The sequence below is a fragment of the Ambystoma mexicanum genome, chromosome 1p (assembly GCF_040938575.1).
Source record: "Ambystoma mexicanum isolate Mex_15411 chromosome 1p, UKY_AmexF1_1, whole genome shotgun sequence".
NCBI classification, from domain to species: domain Eukaryota; kingdom Metazoa; phylum Chordata; class Amphibia; order Caudata; family Ambystomatidae; genus Ambystoma; species Ambystoma mexicanum.
The window spans coordinates 1,374,134,454-1,374,153,477 of record NC_090921.1 but is presented as its reverse complement, the minus strand read 5'-3'; the positions used below and the strand labels follow the sequence as shown (position 1 = coordinate 1,374,153,477).

Genomic DNA, 19,024 nt, shown 5'->3' with positions numbered 1-19,024 from the left:
CTTTATCTGGATGCTGGTGAAATTTTAAGCTGATTTTATCATCAACTTTTGTCATGGGATTTGGGTTTTCTTCTGATTGTGGATTTGTATAACATTTCAGAGTATTGCCTTCCATTGTGGAATGCCACTTAAAACTGGGAGGGAGGTTGATTTTCAAAAGCGGAGAAGGGTTCCCATCACCAGTTTGTTCTCCTACAGAGATGACCGTGATTTCTGGGACTTAGTTCCTAAAATGGAATTCTATTTTGTCGGACCGTTGTTCAATCACGTGGCATGTGCCATTCAAACTCACATAATTTGTGCTTTGTTTTAGTTTGATCGGCCGGTTAGTCTTGGTTCAGAGGACCTTGTTCACACAGTCTATCAAGGCTGAAAACCTCCAAAAAAGGTCATTCCCAAGAAACAAGTTGTGCCCCCTGGATTCACGACTATCATCGGGTGTTTCACCCTATGTCGCCCAATTTTTATCTTCAGAAACGCAGTTCCTTTGGAAATATCATTCCCATCAAAGTTTTGGAGTTGTCTGGGAAGAGGTGTGAGGGGAATTTGGTGACTCTCCCCCTTCCTGAATGTTGCTGGTCCAAGGGATTTTTGGACAGGGGGGGTGGCTTTGGTTCCAGTATCCAGCAGCACTGATAATGCACACTGACCCTGTACCTTGACTGGAGCGTAAAACCTTCCTTCTCTCTCCTCAAGGGGACAATGAAAATGGGCGTCCTATGACAGTTTGGCGGTTAACTTTTTTATATTGATCTCCGATACGGTGTGATCTTGGACCGTTCTCTGTGTCGGAGTCCAGGAATCTGTAAAAAAGATCTTGTTCCCAGAATCGGGTGGGATTGCGAAATACCGTTTTCCCCCTGATTCTTTGCTGTCCCCCTTTTCCTGGAGACAGTTACCCAAACCTGTTAGGGGGAGGATACCTCTGTGATTTCTGGGTCCTCTGGGTGACAGTGTTTGGGTTTAAGAGCTTCTTGGACTGGGTCGGTTTTCCTGTCAAAATCGGGGTCTCTTGGGACCCATTTTTCCTTTGGAGCAATCCCTCTTTCTCTGAAAGAAAATATTTTCTTCCCTGAATCCTCCAGGGAATCTTCTCCTTCGAAAGGGATGGTGCAGACTTCCTCTATAAAGTGGGTTGTCTTTGGCTTTCGATTTCTCCTACTTACCATCTGTTCTTTAGCTTCCAGCTTTTCGGGGGGTTGAAGATTCATGTTCAGGGGTTTCCGCGGGGAGGGGGATTCAGTAGAAAAGGAAGCTTCCTCTAAGGCTTTGAATCTCCCTTCCACCCAGGCCGACTCCTCTGGAACTTGTTAGTTGTCAGAGGTTTCTTCCCTTCATTCCCCACCCCCACAGGTCATTAAACCTGGTTGTTAAATTATTCGGGGCAGCAGTTCCCAGTTGAGGGTTCTGCTGAACCCTCAACATGCGACCCAGGTCATGGGTTAATTGTTGGACCTGTCGCTCAAGTTGTGACATTATTTCTGGTTGGTAGGGAGGTCTGGATTCATACCTTTGCAGCTCCCAGAAAGGGTAGCTGTCCCTTCTCCCGGAGTAGCTTAGATATTGGGATTTTTCCTGATAACCCTCCATCCTAGGTCTCCCTTCTCCCGGATTCGGAATCTATTGTCCTGGAAGCGAGGGGAGAGAGGATGATTATTCTGGAAATTAGGGTTTGAAGGGTATCTGGGAAAGAAGCTTAGGTTGGGGGGGTATTTCTTCTCTCCTGAGGGAAGTTCGGAGAGAGGTTTTGAGGGAAGTTTCCTGGAGTGGTACCTACCAGGTTGGGGACCCGTTTCTGCACCAGGGGAGTGTAGATATACCCCAGGATGGGTCTGTTACCGTTGTATCTCGGACTGATGTAGATGGCAGGTTCAGATGGAGTGTTGGTCTGCTATCCTGCCTGGTACCAACAGATTGGGTTGTATCCAAGGGTCTCCAATGCCTCTTGTTATGCTAATTAGCGAGAGGAGTATTTTTAGGCCCCCCCCTGTCTTCAAGTCAAACGGGGGAATATTTTTCACTTGTACAGCGGCAGGTGTGTTTCATAGTTTGGGGTTTTTCTGGTCATTCTTATTTGCAGATCACTTTTGGACATCATAGATCTTGGTGGCCTTTTCTATCAACCAATCCAGGGTCGTAGAAATCCTTTACTAATTGGGTCATAATGTATTTTGGGAGCGTATGAAAATATGTCTTGATGAACTCCCGGCTATTGGTGTTCTCCCGCCTAGACGTCTGTGGAAATGCTTGTTTCAGCTCCTACACAAACTCTCTAGGCGCTTGGCCTTCCCCACACTGCAAGTTGCATGCCGCCTTATTTGAAAAGTGTTTCAAAGTGGTAGGTGGACTACTTTTGGTGATATCGGTCCTACAGCCCTGCAAAGAAGCTGTAGTATTCAGGGGAGAAGGTCCTCTTAGCAAATTCCATGCAATTCCCATCATTTTTAATACCAAATGATGTCATAATTTGGTCATAAAGCTCTAGATACTCCCATACCAAGCTTTTCTTATGGTAGGGAGTCCTGAAGTTTTTTATAGCCTTTATCCGCCGAGTTGGGTCTTTCACCCGACCTTTCTTCAGTTTGGCAGACTTCCTTTTCCACTGCACCTGAGTCCACTCCTCCTCTGACTCAGAGCTGCTTCTGTTGGTGGTTCTTTCCCTGTCTTCTAGGCACTCCCTACCTCTGAGACCGGGAATACCTTGCAGATTTATGTGGTCTGGACTCTTCTCTCCTGTGGTGCTGTGCGCTCTCAGGGTCTTTTCCCTTGTACCCCTCTTTTCGCACCGCAGAGTATTCCTTCTCCTCATCCCTCCTTCCAAGGATGGTGGGGAATTTCCCCCCCCCTCCCTGAATGTGTAGAGGTTTTTAAGATGCTCTTTTGAGGCCTTAACTCTGGTTCTTCTCTTTCTTTAAAGCGGACCAGGTGGTCCCTTTGTAACTTCATTTTCTGCCAGTCCAACTCCCTGATCTTTTCATCATTGCGGCCCTCCTGGTCAGAAATACATACCAGGGTATTTTTAAATTCCCAGAGACCACTGGTCCAGCCACCTTCCCTTCTACTTGGTAACCCTGAACCCTCATTGATGTATGAGAGAGACTGGCCTTCTGGATTAGTTGGACTAGGGCTGGTTGATTCCAGCTGCCTCATGTTTCCCTGTTCTTGAAAAGTGGTATACATGGCAGGGATGTCCTCTATCCCCCTTGCTGTTCGCTCTGTTCATGGAACCCTTGGCCCAACGAATCCGCCTCAGCCCCATAATCAAAGGCCCACAAGTAGGCCCCTCCAAACATAAGATAGCGTCATACGGTGACAAGGTAATGCTAACTATAACGGATACCGCCCAATCGTTGAGATCCTCCCTGGCAGAACTTCACGCCTTCGCCAAGGTGTCATGATTTGCCGTAAACTTTACAAAATCATCAGCCTTAGGGGTGTGAATGGACCTACACAATAAATCATCCTTCAGAACCCTCTGTTCGATCCAATTGTCAGAAGAGGCGATACCCTATCTGGGTGTCCTGCTTCCAGCCCGTCCGGAAGACACCTATCGGATGAACTTCCAGCCATTATTCAAGACCCTTGAGGAGGACCTGGATCGCTGGCTCCCACAGGAGATATCGCTGCTAGGCCGCATAACGGCGTGTAAAATGAACCTCCTCCCCCGACTCCTCTACGCTTGCTCAGCCCTCCCAATTATGATCCCCCGGCCCCCGCTTCAGCGCCTCCAGAGGAAGATTTAGCGGTTTATTTAGAGGGGGAAAAAAGCAAGGATCCCACTGAGAACTATGCTGGCTAATTCAAACCTAGGAGGCCTAGGGGTCTCGGATCTCCAGAAGTATCAGATAGCGGCACAATTAGCCCGCACCCAAGCTTGGATTATTAGCTCGCACCGACCACGATGGGCAGAGATTGAGCAATCCCGCTTACCCCTCCCTCTCCGTTTCCTCCTACTTTTCTCCCCAGCCTCACGGAGAACATGGTCGACCATTCTATCCTACACCAAGCCTACCCTGAAAGCATGGGAATGGACCCGTAAGCATAGGGGTATCCCCCGAGACCTCAGCCCTTCAGCCCCAGTATTTCATAATCTGACATTCTCGCCAGGAGCCCACCCCGCGGACCTTAAGAACTGGATTGCTGGAGGCCTTAGCACTTTAGGTCAGATCTATGAGGGGGATAGACCACTCACATTTGAACAATGCAAGAGCTCCTTCAGCATAAAGGAAACGGATAGATTCTCAAATGCGCAATTACGACACTGGTGCTCCCACCTATCCACTTGCACTGCAGCGACACGAGATCTAGACCCCACAGAGCTGACAATTGCAGACCCCCCACATGAGGACGAATCTCAACGTTCTACAAACTGTTACAGACAAACCCCCTCGTGGCCAGAACAAAGTACATGGCCCAATGGGAAACGGACCTAGGACACCCAATAGAAGACCAGATGTGGATAGACATCTGGACCCACACTCGGTCCTCCTCCTATTGCATCACTAACCAAGAGTGCGCTCATAAACTACTTCTAAAATGGTACTATCCGCCGCTCCGACTACACCACATTAACCAAGCCTTAGACCCCCGATGTTGGCGCCAATGTGGCCATCCGGGTTATTCATACATATGTGGTGGTCATGCCCTGTGGTTGCAAACTTCTGGTCCCAATGCATCCTGGCCATAGAGGACATAACGGAGATAATTTTACCCCTGGAGCCAGAACCAATCCTATTAGGAGCCCCGATTTCCGGCATGTACCTGAGATCTAGCAGTGCGGCGGCCCTCCTAACTCATTTACTGCTAGCCGCTAAAATCACAGTGGCTCGAACATGGAAATCTCCGGAAGGCCCCCTGGTGATCCTATGGTGGCTGAAAATATGGGACATATTCATAGCAGAGAAGATTACGGCGGCAGGCAGAGGCCTCCTTCACCGCTTTACAAACAATTGGGCTCCATTGATAGACTACGACAGGAGTTATCCGGCCCTAACATATAAGCCACGCTCAGTGGCAAACGCTCTAGCAGCTGAGAGCACGGACATGATGCGGCGAGCGGAAGAACGAGAACTGTATCTAGACTGAGGGTTAAGGGGAGGAGGGATAGCTTAAAGAAAGGGGATTAATGGGCTGGACAATTGATTGAGTTAATAATCTGTAATGTATGATTCTCATGTGTGTCGACCAAAAATAAACATGTTTAAAAAAAAAAAAACGTGGTATGCATGATGTCATCTGCCCTCTGTACATATGAGGTGGTGAGTTGGCCTGAGGTCCCTGGTAATGAGGTCATCACTCCATAATCAGAGGGTGCTTTTCCATACCCTGACTGGTTGGGGTGCCCCAAAACCTGTTTCTATTTGGCTATTTCACTTCCAACCTCTCACATTTGTTTTTCTCAGTCCCTATCTCTTGGTGGTATGCAGAGTCCTGAGTTTTCAATTTGCCCACCAGCGCTTGAGTGGCTCCTAACACTTTACTTTGTGCCATTAATCGGTCACTTAGTCCCTTGTTCTCTTCACAATGGGACTCATTTTCCTTCTGTGAGGCTTGCATCATCTGCGCATTTTCAGAGCGTTTCTTTTTCAGGAGACTAATCTCCCCTTGCGCAATTTTGGCTTGGGTTGCCTGCTCTAGGTCAATCTCTGCTTGCCTCACACGTTCAGTTATTTGTGCATGTTGTAACCTACTGTCAGCCAGTTCCTGAGAACATGACTCACTTTTCTCCACGTCCATCCTTAATTGATGTACTTCCTGACACAGGGCACTATTCTCATGACTTAATTTGTTATTTTCTTCCCTGAACTGCTCTCTTTGCTGTTTCAATGTGTTCAGATCTTGGTGCATTTCATCAAACTCACCCTGAGAATCAACCCCATTAATAATTTACTGGCTGTTTTCAGCTTTCAGTTGTTTTACCTATGATTGAAATGTGAAAAAGTCATCTAAGCAGGGTCTATAGTGAACAACATGCTCATTTAATTTGTGTCGCTCATATTTTCAACACATTCTTTATAATCCCATTGCAGTGCAGAACATGGAGTCTCTCGCTCTACAGTTTCTTGCTGCTGTGTTTTCAACTCATCCTTTAGCTGTTCAATAATATTTCCTAATTTTAACTCCAAATTGTGGCTCTGGTGCGCTTTCGCTTCTAATTGTTTCAGCTCTTTCTGGGCTTGATCCAAAAGCACAGCCTGGTTTTGCACAGAGGCCACACTATTCTGGTGTCTTTCTTCCATGATCAGCATATGGAAATGCATGTATGCTGTGAGCAGAGCCATTTTAATTTGCTCATCTTTGCTGGTTTGTGTCATGTAGAGGTTTGTCAGGGGCTGATGCAACAGCCCATTATCCTGCCACATGTCCACATTTGCAGCGGTAACCTCCTGCATCATTCTGGCTTGTCACATTTCATGTTCTTGATCTACCCATTCACCTTTAATCAACTATTTGAATAAGAGGTGCTTCCTGGTCATATTGATTTCTATGGTGCTCATTCTGAAATGTGTTCTGCACCTTATATAACCTCTATGCAAGGGAAAACATCTCAACCCTGTTCCGGCTTAGTTTCCACTCACAATGACAACTCAAAATCTACACTGTTTTATCTATACACCGCCCTGGAACCCAGGGTACATGCCTGAATGGCACCTTAAAAATGCAACACAATTTTCCATCCAATGCAATGCACGGGCGAGCAGAGCGTTATAAGAATTGAATAGTCTGCTGCTATGGCACTGTCACAAGTGAAGACTCTCTCCCCCAGCTTTGTCACAATTTATTAGGCAGTCACTCTCAGATCAGGGAGTTCCTTCCCCCCCGCTACCCCAATCAATGTGGCGTGCATCCAAAGCTCTTATACAGATTCAATTTTTTTGAGGCCTCCAATCCATCTCACACCACCCCGGCAAATACCCTCTGTACCACCAATGTGCTAGGAACCAGGACATTGTTTAGTAAGAATATACATTTATTTAAGGTTTGACAAAGAACCATAAAGCAATCAAAACAGCCACCGATGCATTAGCACAACACAACATCACTATTTCAAATTTCTTGCACCAATTGACTGACTTGTATTTCTAATGAACTTACAGATACTACAACACACAGGTAACATTTAGAGACTTTTCATCAAAACACACACATAGGATTTCTTGCACATTAACAATTATGAAATTTGATACAACCCCCAATGATTCCTTGGGGTTGTCACAATTCTCCAGCATTGGATCTTTCATGGATTCACATGCTTAGAATATTCCACGTCGTCGGGCTGGGAACCCTCGGTCTCTTTTTTAAAAGTGTTTTCCATTGGAAAACTCAACACTTTTGTGTCCTACCGATGTCCTTTTGCGACGCTTGCGCATCATCCAATAGGACGTAGGGTATAAATAGACCCGCCCAGCGGCTCCCTTTCAGATTTTTACCTCCAAAGTAGAGGCAATAACTAGGTTTGCATTCAGGGGAGGCCGGCGGGCGCATGTGAATCCATGAAAGATACCAACGCTGGAGAAATGGAGTTGCAGGTAAGAAACAACTCCCTTCTCCAGCAGTGGATCTTTCATGGATTCACATGCTCAGAATAGATTACATAGCAATATTCCTATACATGGTGGCGTGTAATACAAACCAATACATTAGGAACGCAAACCTACAATCAGCAAGAACAACATTAGCCGTGGGAACATTGAAACAGGCACCACACTCTGTGGGGGGGCTTACCTTACTGAAACAGTTATTGCAGGACTGCACATCCCATCTGTACATCTGCCCCATGCTGTTGCTCCAGGCAATAATGACGAGTAAATGTATGCAGCGCCGACCAGGAGGCCGCCTGACAGATGTTCACCAGTGGAATCCCCGACCATAATGCCGTTGATGATGTGATGGATCTTGTCGAGTGAGCCTTTGGACGCCTCTCCAGAGGCTTTCCCGCCTTAGAGTGACAGAAGGCAATAGCCGACGAAACCCAGCGCGATAGTCCTTGTTTGGAGATTGCTCTTCATTTTACTGAGGGTCTATAAGCCACAAACAGCTGTCTTGTATGCCTGAATTCCTGAGTACGACTCAGATAAAACTTCAAAGCTCTTTTGACATCCAACGTATGTAGAGCCTTCTCTGCCAATGAGGTAGCCGAAGCGAAGAATGCTGGTAGCACAATAGAAGAGTGTTTATGGAATGTAGTTGGCACCTTCGGAATAAAGTGAGGGTTAGTAGACTACCTCCACCAATAGAGTGGGAAAGCCAAGGAAAAAATCAAAAGTTCAAAGAAAGGTTAGAAGAGTCAAAAAGTCAAAGAAAGATCCCACTCAAATTGAAAACTGATCTCTTATAGGGCTGTTCACACTCCATTATTATCATGATTCCCAAGCTATGGATTGGCCAGCACTCTACCTCCCCCAGTACGTCCACTGCCTGTTGATTGGGCAAAGAGTTGGGACGTGTGGATGATGGAGGCTTAGGGAGGAGAAAGATTAATCATCCCAAAATGACAAGTGGGTTTAACTTTTAGTGTTCCTAAAAATCTAACAACATGGCAGCAACCATTATTTTTCAGATAACTGCAGGCACATATATATATTTGAGTTCTATATTTTATGGTGAGTCGGGGAAAATACTATCATATCTCGGCACACCCTTCCTGGGAGGAGCTATGTTTTTTATCGATTTACTCTTTTTTTTTTAAACAATTTTTATTATTTTAAAACACACCAAACATTACAAAACTTGGGACTTTATCGATTTACTCTTGATCCAAACTAGTCACAACTCTATGATTCAAACCTTAGTTCCATAACCTATCAGCATACCAAATGTCCATTCCCTCGGAATTATGAGAAGACCGGAATCATAATTGTCTTCATAACCCAAATTGTATACATCACACATGATTCATAGTTATATGATACCAATGGGATTCTTATCCCCTTTAAAATGAGTCTTGCATGAGCTCACTGGGACACACAATTCTCTTTTTATTCAGGAAAAAGGTGTCCAATGCTAATCAATGTCAATGCCACACGTGTCCCTCAGTTTCACATAGCCCCCACCTATTCCTAAGTTTAATTTCTCCATCGTCACCTGATACAAACATCTGCATACGCACAGTTTGATCATCCATTAGTGGCTCTGAAGTCATTTCTTGAGGTCGATTTAGCCCTGAAAAGGTCATTTCTGTTGGCCACTAATGCACAGCTAATGGGGAGACTGGACCTTAAAGGTAATTTCTGCTGGCTGCGTTATCTACATCTCCCAAAATGTGGATCTAATTCTCTATTATTTCTTTATATTTCTAACTGAACCAGGCCTGCTTTACCTGGTGGGCCCAGCCCAGGTCTTGATTTCAAATTTTCAAAGGCACAAACCTTTCAGTTCAGTGGGGAAAACACCAGCTGCATTCATACTTCAGAAAATCCAGCTTTTAAATCGACAAGATGTGCTTACATGTAACATTTTAGCATTATATTTGGGCATTTTGTTTAAGCTCCAATCTTTCTTGACATATAAGGTTTGGACAGATATAAGTTCACTTTAGGTACTATTCACACATAGGCCATAGTTACATAGAAAATTCAACAAGTGGGCCTTCCCATTTGAGTGTCAGTTTATTTGTTAAAAGTAAGTGTCTTTCCCTGAAATATATCACTTGGCTTCACTTTTTAAATGTAAGGCACAATTCCTCCTTCCTAATTTTCACATTCCTATAATTTCAATGTATATTTTCCCATGTGTGCTGCTGCAGTTTTGAATCTGTCAAAAAGGTGCCTTTTCCCGGTTTAGGCGAAGTCAGCATCGACAGCACCACATGTTATTTCTTATTCATTGGCCATATCCATCATTTTTAGGCTCTCAAGTAGATTCCACTTCTGTAACGCTCACCTGATTCTCGCAGAGGCGCCGGTCTTGACTGGGCGACTACCGTATCTTCAAAGGTGATGTGTAGCACCCGGTTGGCTCTTTGGGCTGGACCTCTGTGCACTGTATGCCTGACGTGTAGAGTAAGATGTCTGCAGATAGAAAATATGGGGTTAATGAACTGGGGTTATTGGGGTGTCCCTATCTCTTTCCTCTTCTCCTCTCCTGTAGACCCCCAAAGGTTAACGCTCTCACCTTAGGTAAGTGAATGCCGAGCTCTCCATCTGCCTCGGGGCAGGGTGCTGTAACCAGTTTCTTCACTGGATAGGTAGCGCAGGCCTCTTGACTTCAGAGGACTGCTGTCCGTCGTTTACTGCACGAACGGTAAGTTTCGAGTCATTCAAATGTCTTTAAAGTCTTTAGTAATGATGTCTCTTGTTTTGCAGGGTTCCGGCGATGGCGGATGACGGGCTGAAGTGAGTTGAAGATGGAGCCCGTGTGATGAATAGAAGCGCCTGGAAGCACGTAAGTAAGCGCTTGTTGCCTGCTTCACTATGCGCTCTAACTGTCTTTTTATTTTGCAGGTACGAGTTCGGAGCGGCTGCAGGGTGCCGGAATACCCACTGGATTAGATGTGGAAAGGAGTAATGGCACGTGAGTATTAAAGTTCCCCAATGTCTTTAAACGCACCTTGTTTTGTCTTTCAGATGCGGGATGCAGCGTCGAAGGCCTCCGGAGCGCACGAAGAGTAGGTAAGCCTTTGCCTTTCAGATGCCGGAATGCTAACCTGTTCTTTCTTGTCTTTATAGGTGTTGCTGAAGACTGGATTCAGGATGGTAAGCCTTTGCCTTTCAGATGCCGGAATGCTAACCTGTTCTTTCTTGTCTTTATAGGTGTTGCTGAAGACTGGATTCAGGATGGTAAGCCTTTTTCCTTAGGCCCAGGACCGGATGCAGAAGACACGATGAGCGTTCTGCTGCAGAGGTTGCAGAATAACGCAAAGCAAGATTCATCCACCGGGTGTGGTTTAAATAGCCTCCTGTAGTGCTTAGGTGTCTCCTGCCACAGCCACGCCTAAGTAAGAAAAGAGTTCCTGGTAAGAAAAGAGTTCCTGCCTTCCAGAAGAGTTCCAGTGTTCTGAATCTAGGGAGTGGCTCCAGCCCCACCCAACAGGAAAAGTAGTTCCAAACAGAAGAGGATCAGAGGCTCAACTGGCAGGCAAGTAAGCAGCATGGTCTGCTGAAGGTAAGTCCACCCAAGCATTATGAGCCCGGCGCTTCCAGCGCTGGGACTGGGCATATTTATGAGCCTGGTGCCACTGGCGCCAGGACTGGGTCCAAAAGGTCCCAATTGGGACTGGTTGGCACTCGGAACCTGGGTTATGGATCTGCTTCCAAGGGAGTTGGGAAAACCCTGACCTTTTGGAAGCAGAGATCATGACAGTACCCCCCCTCAAGGCCCCTCCCAAACCGGGCTTCTCCGGGGGTTTTGGCTTGTCAGGAAATGTTCGGTGAAATCTTTTGATTAGGCGAGGAGCGTGGACATATTCAGCAGGTTCCCAGGATCTCTCTTGGGGGCCGTAGCCTTTCCAGTCAATTAGGTAGGATAGTTTAGATTTGGAGATCTTGGAGTCCAGAATGCTTTTGACTTCAAACTCGAGTTCTCCATCCACTAGGATAGGTTTTGGAGATTTGGTTAGTCGGGTTTGAGGTTGCACGGGTTTTAATAGAGAGACGTGGAAGACCGGATGTATCTTCATGTGCGGGGGCAAGTCCAACTTGACCGCTACTGGGTTTACTATGGTAGTGATGGAATAGGGACCAAGGTATCTTGGGTTGAATGTGCGTGGCCCTTTTAGAGATAGATATTTGGTGGATAACCAGACTTGATCCCCTACTTGATAGTGAGGGGCTTCCTTCCGATGTTGATCTGCTCCTTTCTTGTATTGTTCTTTAGCCCTTTGAAGGTGAGAAACAGCTTCCTTAAAGGCTTGGGTGATTGTAGAATGCAGGTAGTCTACTGCTGGTGTTTCAAGATCTTGGAGGGGATCCAACTCCGAGGTTCGAGGGTGACTGCCGTACAAAAGAAAAAACGGGGTTTTCCCAGTTCCCGAATGGACAGAGTTATTGTAGGCATACTCGGCTATCCAAAGGATATCTTTCCAAGTTTTTTCAGTTTGTTGCAGCATGCAGCGTAAATACTGTTCCAGAGTTTGATTGGTCCTCTCGGTTTGTCCGTCGGTCTGAGGGTGGTGACTGGTTGATAGTCTCACATCAATTTGAGCCGACCGACAGCAACTTCGCCAAAAATGAGAAATAAATTGACTACCTCGATCCGAAATTAGAACCGAAGGAAAACCGTGCAGTCGGACGATGTTTTCGAGAAATTCTCGGGCCAGAGTTGCTGCTGTTGGCAAGCCTTTGAGCGGAATGAAATGCGCCATCTTGGAGAATAAGTCCACGATTACTAGAATCGTATTGTATCCGGAGCATGGAGGTAGATCGGTGATGAAGTCCATAGAAAGCGTATGCCAAGGGCGAGGTGGGATGTCAATAGGGCGTAAGAGGCCTGCTGGTCTTTCCTTTTGACTCTTGTTTTGGGCGCATACTCCACAGGACATTATAAAGTCTCTGATATCTTTTTTCCAAGACGGCCACCAGAAGTAGCGCTTGATCTTTTCTGAGGTCTTGGCTATACCGGGATGACCTTCCATTAAAGAGTCGTGATAACAAGAGATTACTTTTTTCTGTAAATCTGTGCTGGGTAGGTATAATCGTTCTTGGAAATACAATAAGTTGTCCTTTACTGCAAAGTCCTTTCCCTGCAGATGCCAATTCTGTATGTCTGCTGGAGTTACAAGTTGCCTGGCTTTATCCTTAACTTCCTCTATGGATTCTGTGGCGATTACACCCAGAATTCTTTGTTCGGGAATGATTGGTACAGGTTTAGGGTTGACCAAGTGTTCTTCCACTCCCATCCGAGAAAGGGCATCGGCTTTACCGTTCTTTGTACCAGGTCGATAGGTAATTATGAAGTCAAACTCGGCAAAGAATAATGCCCAACGGAGTTGTCTAGAGGATTGGGCTTTTGCGGTCTTCAAATATTGCAGGTTTCGGTGATCCGTAATCACAGTAACGGTGTGTCGGGCCCCCAGCAGATAATGCCGCCAAGCCTTAAAGGCAGACTTGATAGCCAGAAGTTCCTTGTCAGTAATCGTGTAATTGATTTCAGGAGGCGAGAATTTGCGGGACCAAAATGCCACGGGATGCAACTGATTGGTTACCGGGTCCTTTTGTGATAGAACTGCCCCCATGGCAAGGCTTGAAGCATCAGTTTCCACGATGTAGGGGAGTTCGGGGCGAGGGTGTTTTAAGATTGGTGCAGAGATAAATTTAGTCTTCAAATCCTGGAAAGCTTGTTCCGCCTCGGTAGACCATTCAAAACGTTTGTTTTTCTTTAACAAGGCAGTGATGGGCTGGACTATTCGAGAGAATTCGGGGATAAACCTGCGGTAAAAGTTAGCGAAGCCTAACATGCTTTGCACACCTTTTACGGAGGATGGTGATGGCCATTTGAGAACTGCATCGACCTTCTTTGAATCCATACGCACTCCGCCAGGTGATAATATGAATCCCAAGAATTCAACTTCAGTCACGTTGAAAACACATTTTTCCAACTTAGCGAAAAGTTTGTGTTGACGCAATCTTTCGAGGACCATTTTCACGTGTTTCCGATGTTCAGATTCCGATGAAGAATAAACGAGGATGTCGTCAATGTAAACAACAACACATACATCTATGAGCTCTCTGAGGACATCGTTCATAAAATATTGAAAGGCGGCCGGGGCATTGCAAAGTCCGAAGGGCATGACCTGATATTCAAATAGCCCATACTTGGTGCGGAAGGCCGTCTTCCATTCATCGCCCTCTTTTACTCGTACCAAGTGGTAAGCTCCTCTAAGATCCAGCTTTGTATATATGCATGCTTTTCTGACTTGGTCCAGGAGTTCAGGGATCAAAGGTAACGGATATCTATTCTTAACAGTGATCTGGTTCAGGGAGCGATAATCGATACAAGTTCTAAGGTCTCCTTCCTTTTTTGGAACGAAGAACAAAGCTGAAGAAGCAGGGGACTTGGAAGGACGAATAAACCCATTTGCCAGGTATTGATCCAGGTATTGTCGAAGGTGAAGGTTCTCAGGCTCGGTGAGGGCATAAATTCTACTACAAGGAGGAGTAGATCCAGGTATCAGGTCTATCTGGCAGTCATAAGACCTATGAGGAGGTAGAGAGTTAGCCTGATCCTTCCGGAAAACATCTTGGTATTCTAGGTATTCGGGAGGTAACTGGGGAGTCTCTGAAGAAATTGCGGCCAGTGCAACACCAGGTGGAGGGTGACAAGTAGAGACACATTCTGGAAACTGGACCGTTCTTGCTCGCCAATCGATCAGAGGATTGTGTTTCTCTAACCAAGGTATTCCTAGAATAATCTGAAACTGAGGGGCCTTGATCACATCGAACACGATCTTCTCATGGTGTCCATCTTGACTTACTAGCGTCACCTCTTGAGTGGTATGCGTTACTGGCCCGGAGGCTATCTCCGTACCATCCACCGTAGTAATGACGTCCTTTACAGCCTTGGGACAAAGAGTTAGATTCATCCTCAAAACCATTTCATGATCCACATAATTGCCGATGGCACCGCTGTCGACGTAAGCTTCAATTGCATGTAATCGATCCGGATTATCAGGGCTAATGAGGACCATAGGTATCACGAAATGCGAGGTCACGGAACTGGTTTTCACGCTCGGCAAGAGGACCTCTATTCTTGTGGGGCGAGGTCGTTTCCCTGCTCAGAGTTTTTAACTTTGGTAACTGCAGCTCCTACTGCCTTCTTGGCAGGTTTCACCGGACAGTCTCGAAGAAAGTGCCCTGAGTTTCCGCAATATTGGCATAATTGCAACTGTTTCCTCCTTTCCCGCTCCCTTTGTGTTAGAGGACCTTTCAGACCCCCTATTTGCATGGGTTGCCCGGAGTCTACTCCTTTGGAAGGAGTTGGCGGTTTGGAAAATACTCGAGCATCAAACTTGGAACGATCGGCCTTCCTGTTCTGCAGCCTGTGATCTATTTTAACGACCAAGTCTATATAATCCGAACAGTCTTGTGGGGGACTCACTACTTGGGCTAAAACGTCTTTGAGCTCTCCACGTAGACCTCTATAAAACAGCGTAATCCTTTTGTCCTCAGGCCATTGAGTTTCCACTATTAGTCTATTGAAAGATGCAATATAAGCCAAAAGGTCTTGATTACCCTGTCGCAACGAAAGAAGCTCATTGTCCAAGGCCTGCCCCTGTGAATGTCTTGCGAACAGTTTTTCCATACTAAGCTGAAAGGCTTGAAAATCATGGAGAACCGGATCATCTTGATTAACTAGAGGGATCGATCAGTCTGCCACATTGCCACTAAGGTACGAAAGTACAAAAGCTACTTTTGCTTGATCAGTTGGAAAGGCTGCTGGCCGGCATAAGAAGTGCAACCGGCACTGATTGATAAATACTGCAAACCTCTTTGGGTCACCAGAAAATCGTTCGGGCGGAGCCAGAGGTACGTTCCCAGGTAGGTTGATCTGCACTGGATTCATAGAGGATGTTGAAGGAAGATTTCCCCCTGATGCGGGTAACGGGGTCTGTCCGGCTTGTGACTGTAGCACTTGTCTAGCAAGATTGTCTGTTCTCTCCTTGGAAATAATTAGTTCCCTTCTTAGAGCATTCGTTTCCTGACGAGCTGCATGCACTTCTGCCCTTAGTTCCCCAAGTAACCGGGCTAGGGGGTCAGTATCTGAGGTTTCCATAGCGCCTCGGCGAGAGTTTTGCGGTAGGCTTTGCGTTCTGTAACGCTCACCTGATTCTCGCAGAGGCGCCGGTCTTGACTGGGCGACTACCGTATCTTCAAAGGTGATGTGTAGCACCCGGTTGGCTCTTTGGGCTGGACCTCTGTGCACTGTATGCCTGACGTGTAGAGTAAGATGTCTGCAGATAGAAAATATGGGGTTAATGAACTGGGGTTATTGGGGTGTCCCTATCTCTTTCCTCTTCTCCTCTCCTGTAGACCCCCAAAGGTTAACGCTCTCACCTTAGGTAAGTGAATGCCGAGCTCTCCATCTGCCTCGGGGCAGGGTGCTGTAACCAGTTTCTTCACTGGATAGGTAGCGCAGGCCTCTTGACTTCAGAGGACTGCTGTCCGTCGTTTACTGCACGAACGGTAAGTTTCGAGTCATTCAAATGTCTTTAAAGTCTTTAGTAATGATGTCTCTTGTTTTGCAGGGTTCCGGCGATGGCGGATGACGGGCTGAAGTGAGTTGAAGATGGAGCCCGTGTGATGAATAGAAGCGCCTGGAAGCACGTAAGTAAGCGCTTGTTGCCTGCTTCACTATGCGCTCTAACTGTCTTTTTATTTTGCAGGTACGAGTTCGGAGCGGCTGCAGGGTGCCGGAATACCCACTGGATTAGATGTGGAAAGGAGTAATGGCACGTGAGTATTAAAGTTCCCCAATGTCTTTAAACGCACCTTGTTTTGTCTTTCAGATGCGGGATGCAGCGCCGAAGGCCTCCGGAGCGCACGAAGAGTAGGTAAGCCTTTGCCTTTCAGATGCCGGAATGCTAACCTGTTCTTTCTTGTCTTTATAGGTGTTGCTGAAGACTGGATTCAGGATGGTAAGCCTTTGCCTTTCAGATGCCGGAATGGTAACCTGTTCTTTCTTGTCTTTATAGGTGTTGCTGAAGACTGGATTCAGGATGGTAAGCCTTTTTCCTTAGGCCCAGGACCGGATGCAGAAGACACGATGAGCGTTCTGCTGCAGAGGTTGCAGAATAACGCAAAGCAAGATTCATCCACCGGGTGTGGTTTAAATAGCCTCCTGTAGTGCTTAGGTGTCTCCTTCCACAGCCACGCCTAAGTAAGAAAAGAGTTCCTGGTAAGAAAAGAGTTCCTGCCTTCCAGAAGAGTTCCAGTGTTCTGAATCTAGGGAGTGGCTCCAGCCCCACCCAACAGGAAAAGTAGTTCCAAACAGAAGAGGATCAGAGGCTCAACTGGCAGGCAAGTAAGCAGCATGGTCTGCTGAAGGTAAGTCCACCCAAGCATTATGAGCCTGGCGCTTCCAGCGCTGGGACTGGGCATATTTATGAGCCTGGTGCCACTGGCGCCAGGACTGGGTCCAAAAGGTCCCAATTGGGACTGGTTGGCACTCGGAACCTGGGTTATGGATCTGCTTCCAAGGGAGTTGGGAAAACCCTGACCTTTTGGAAGCAGAGATCATGACAACTTCATTTGCGCACCTGTCCATTTTAGTGGAATTGGCTAGACCCATTTCTTTCCATTTCACTAGGCCTAATGTCGAAAATCACGTTTTGTACTGGCTTTTATATTTCAATGGAACTCCACATTACCTAGCTTCCCTCTCATAACAGGGGCCAAGTATGGCCTCTCCATCTCTGTCACTCTGGGGCTGTATTTTCCCCTGACATGGTGCTACTGCTCCAGTTCTTCCAGAGTGTATGAATAAATGAGCCAGGTTTATCCATAATGGACAACAAGGTGATGGATAAACAATGTATATTAACACTGATCCTTGTACTCTTAACCTTCTGTTGTCAAGGTATGTTTTGAGCCTTATGCCGACTTTCAGGAGTTCTCTGGACATGTGCATTGATTTGATTTTGTATTTATATTGCACGCATCCAGTGGAACCAAGCAGAAATATGTATCCAGGCGCAGATGTTTTTCTATTTTTCCCAAACAACTTAGTACAGTGAAAGACAGAAATGGATTAGGAACAGGTAGGTTGTTTAATATTTTCAGAAAAGATTCAAAGAAAAAGTCTTCCGAAGGTCAATAGGCAATGCATTCCACAAATGGGGCCCTTTGATTGAAAAGTTTTGATCACCCTGATAGACTAAGTGAGATGGTGGACTAGTCAGAAGACTGTCCCCTATCGAGCGAAGAGAACGTATCAGATGATAAGAAACTTATTTTACCAGCAGGATAATGAGGTGCTCTTCCATAGATACATTTATGGAGTAGTCATTAAGTCCTAAAATCAATACTTTGGAAAGGTAACCAATGTAGCTTCCTACGATTACAGGAAACTGATGCAGATTTAGAAGGACTACATACAAGTCTAATTGCCGCTTTCTGGGTGACTTGGAGTCGATTTAACTATTGCCAGTGGCAGAGGGCTACTTGTTCTTAGAATGTTACTAAGAATTGCCTAGTCCCTTTTACATCTTCTCCCAAGCAATACTAGATGATTGTTGCATACAGATCTCAGTGTGTATTTGGGGAGGTATATGTGTGTTCTGTTTAATAGATATTTTGGTGTTTGGTCTGAAGCACTTGGCAGTCAAGCACCATGCAGTAAAACATTAATGATATTCTTCGCTGGGCATGTGGCCAATGCGATTTAGTCAATTGGAGAGGCACTCATTGCCTTACTTTGCCTCTATCTACCTCAATTTTTGTGTGGTCTTTAGAGTGCGTGATACACCTATGAAAGATTCACCAGAAAAATCCTCAGAACTAGCATGCTCTAATTGGAGGGCGCACGTTTTAAACTGTTTTTGTCACTGATTGTTTTCTTTTGGCTATTTCACTGCTGTATGTGTACTGTGCTCTTACTGGAAAGGGCTCATTTTTCCTCCTGAAAATCTAGAATCCTCTAATCCAACCAGTGGCATCATAGAAAGGTAGCCAATATCTCTCTGGGACAAGGAACTGCCCTCTCAGTGTTAAGTGAACAGAGAATGGAAAAGGTTTTAACATGAAAATCAAATACAAAATTTTAGGAAGAAAAAATGAAATGTATAATGATAAATGGTAGACAACTGTAAAGAAAAGGACCTTTCAAATGATAATGTTACAGGCTGATGAGCAATACTGATCATGTAGTATTTACTTTAATGCTTCGTAACAGTGAAAATGACAGTAATATTCATCATACATATATATATATATATATTAAAACTCACAAACACTTTAAAAATGGAGTTAGAGGAAAGCATTGTAACCAATTTGGTGGGGAGTTGATGATTAAAAAAACTGCATTAGTTTGTACTAAGATATCATCATTGCTTTACCAAGTGTCACACATTGATGATGCAATGCTTTGATGC

At 45.7% G+C, this 19,024-nt stretch overlaps 1 protein-coding gene across 1 annotated transcript in view; it reads left to right on the top strand.

The window, feature by feature from the left end:
* LONP2 (lon peptidase 2, peroxisomal) overlaps positions 1-19,024 on the top strand; it is a 1,695,025-nt gene that overhangs the window by 1,052,323 nt on the left and 623,678 nt on the right. The window lies entirely within an intron of this gene.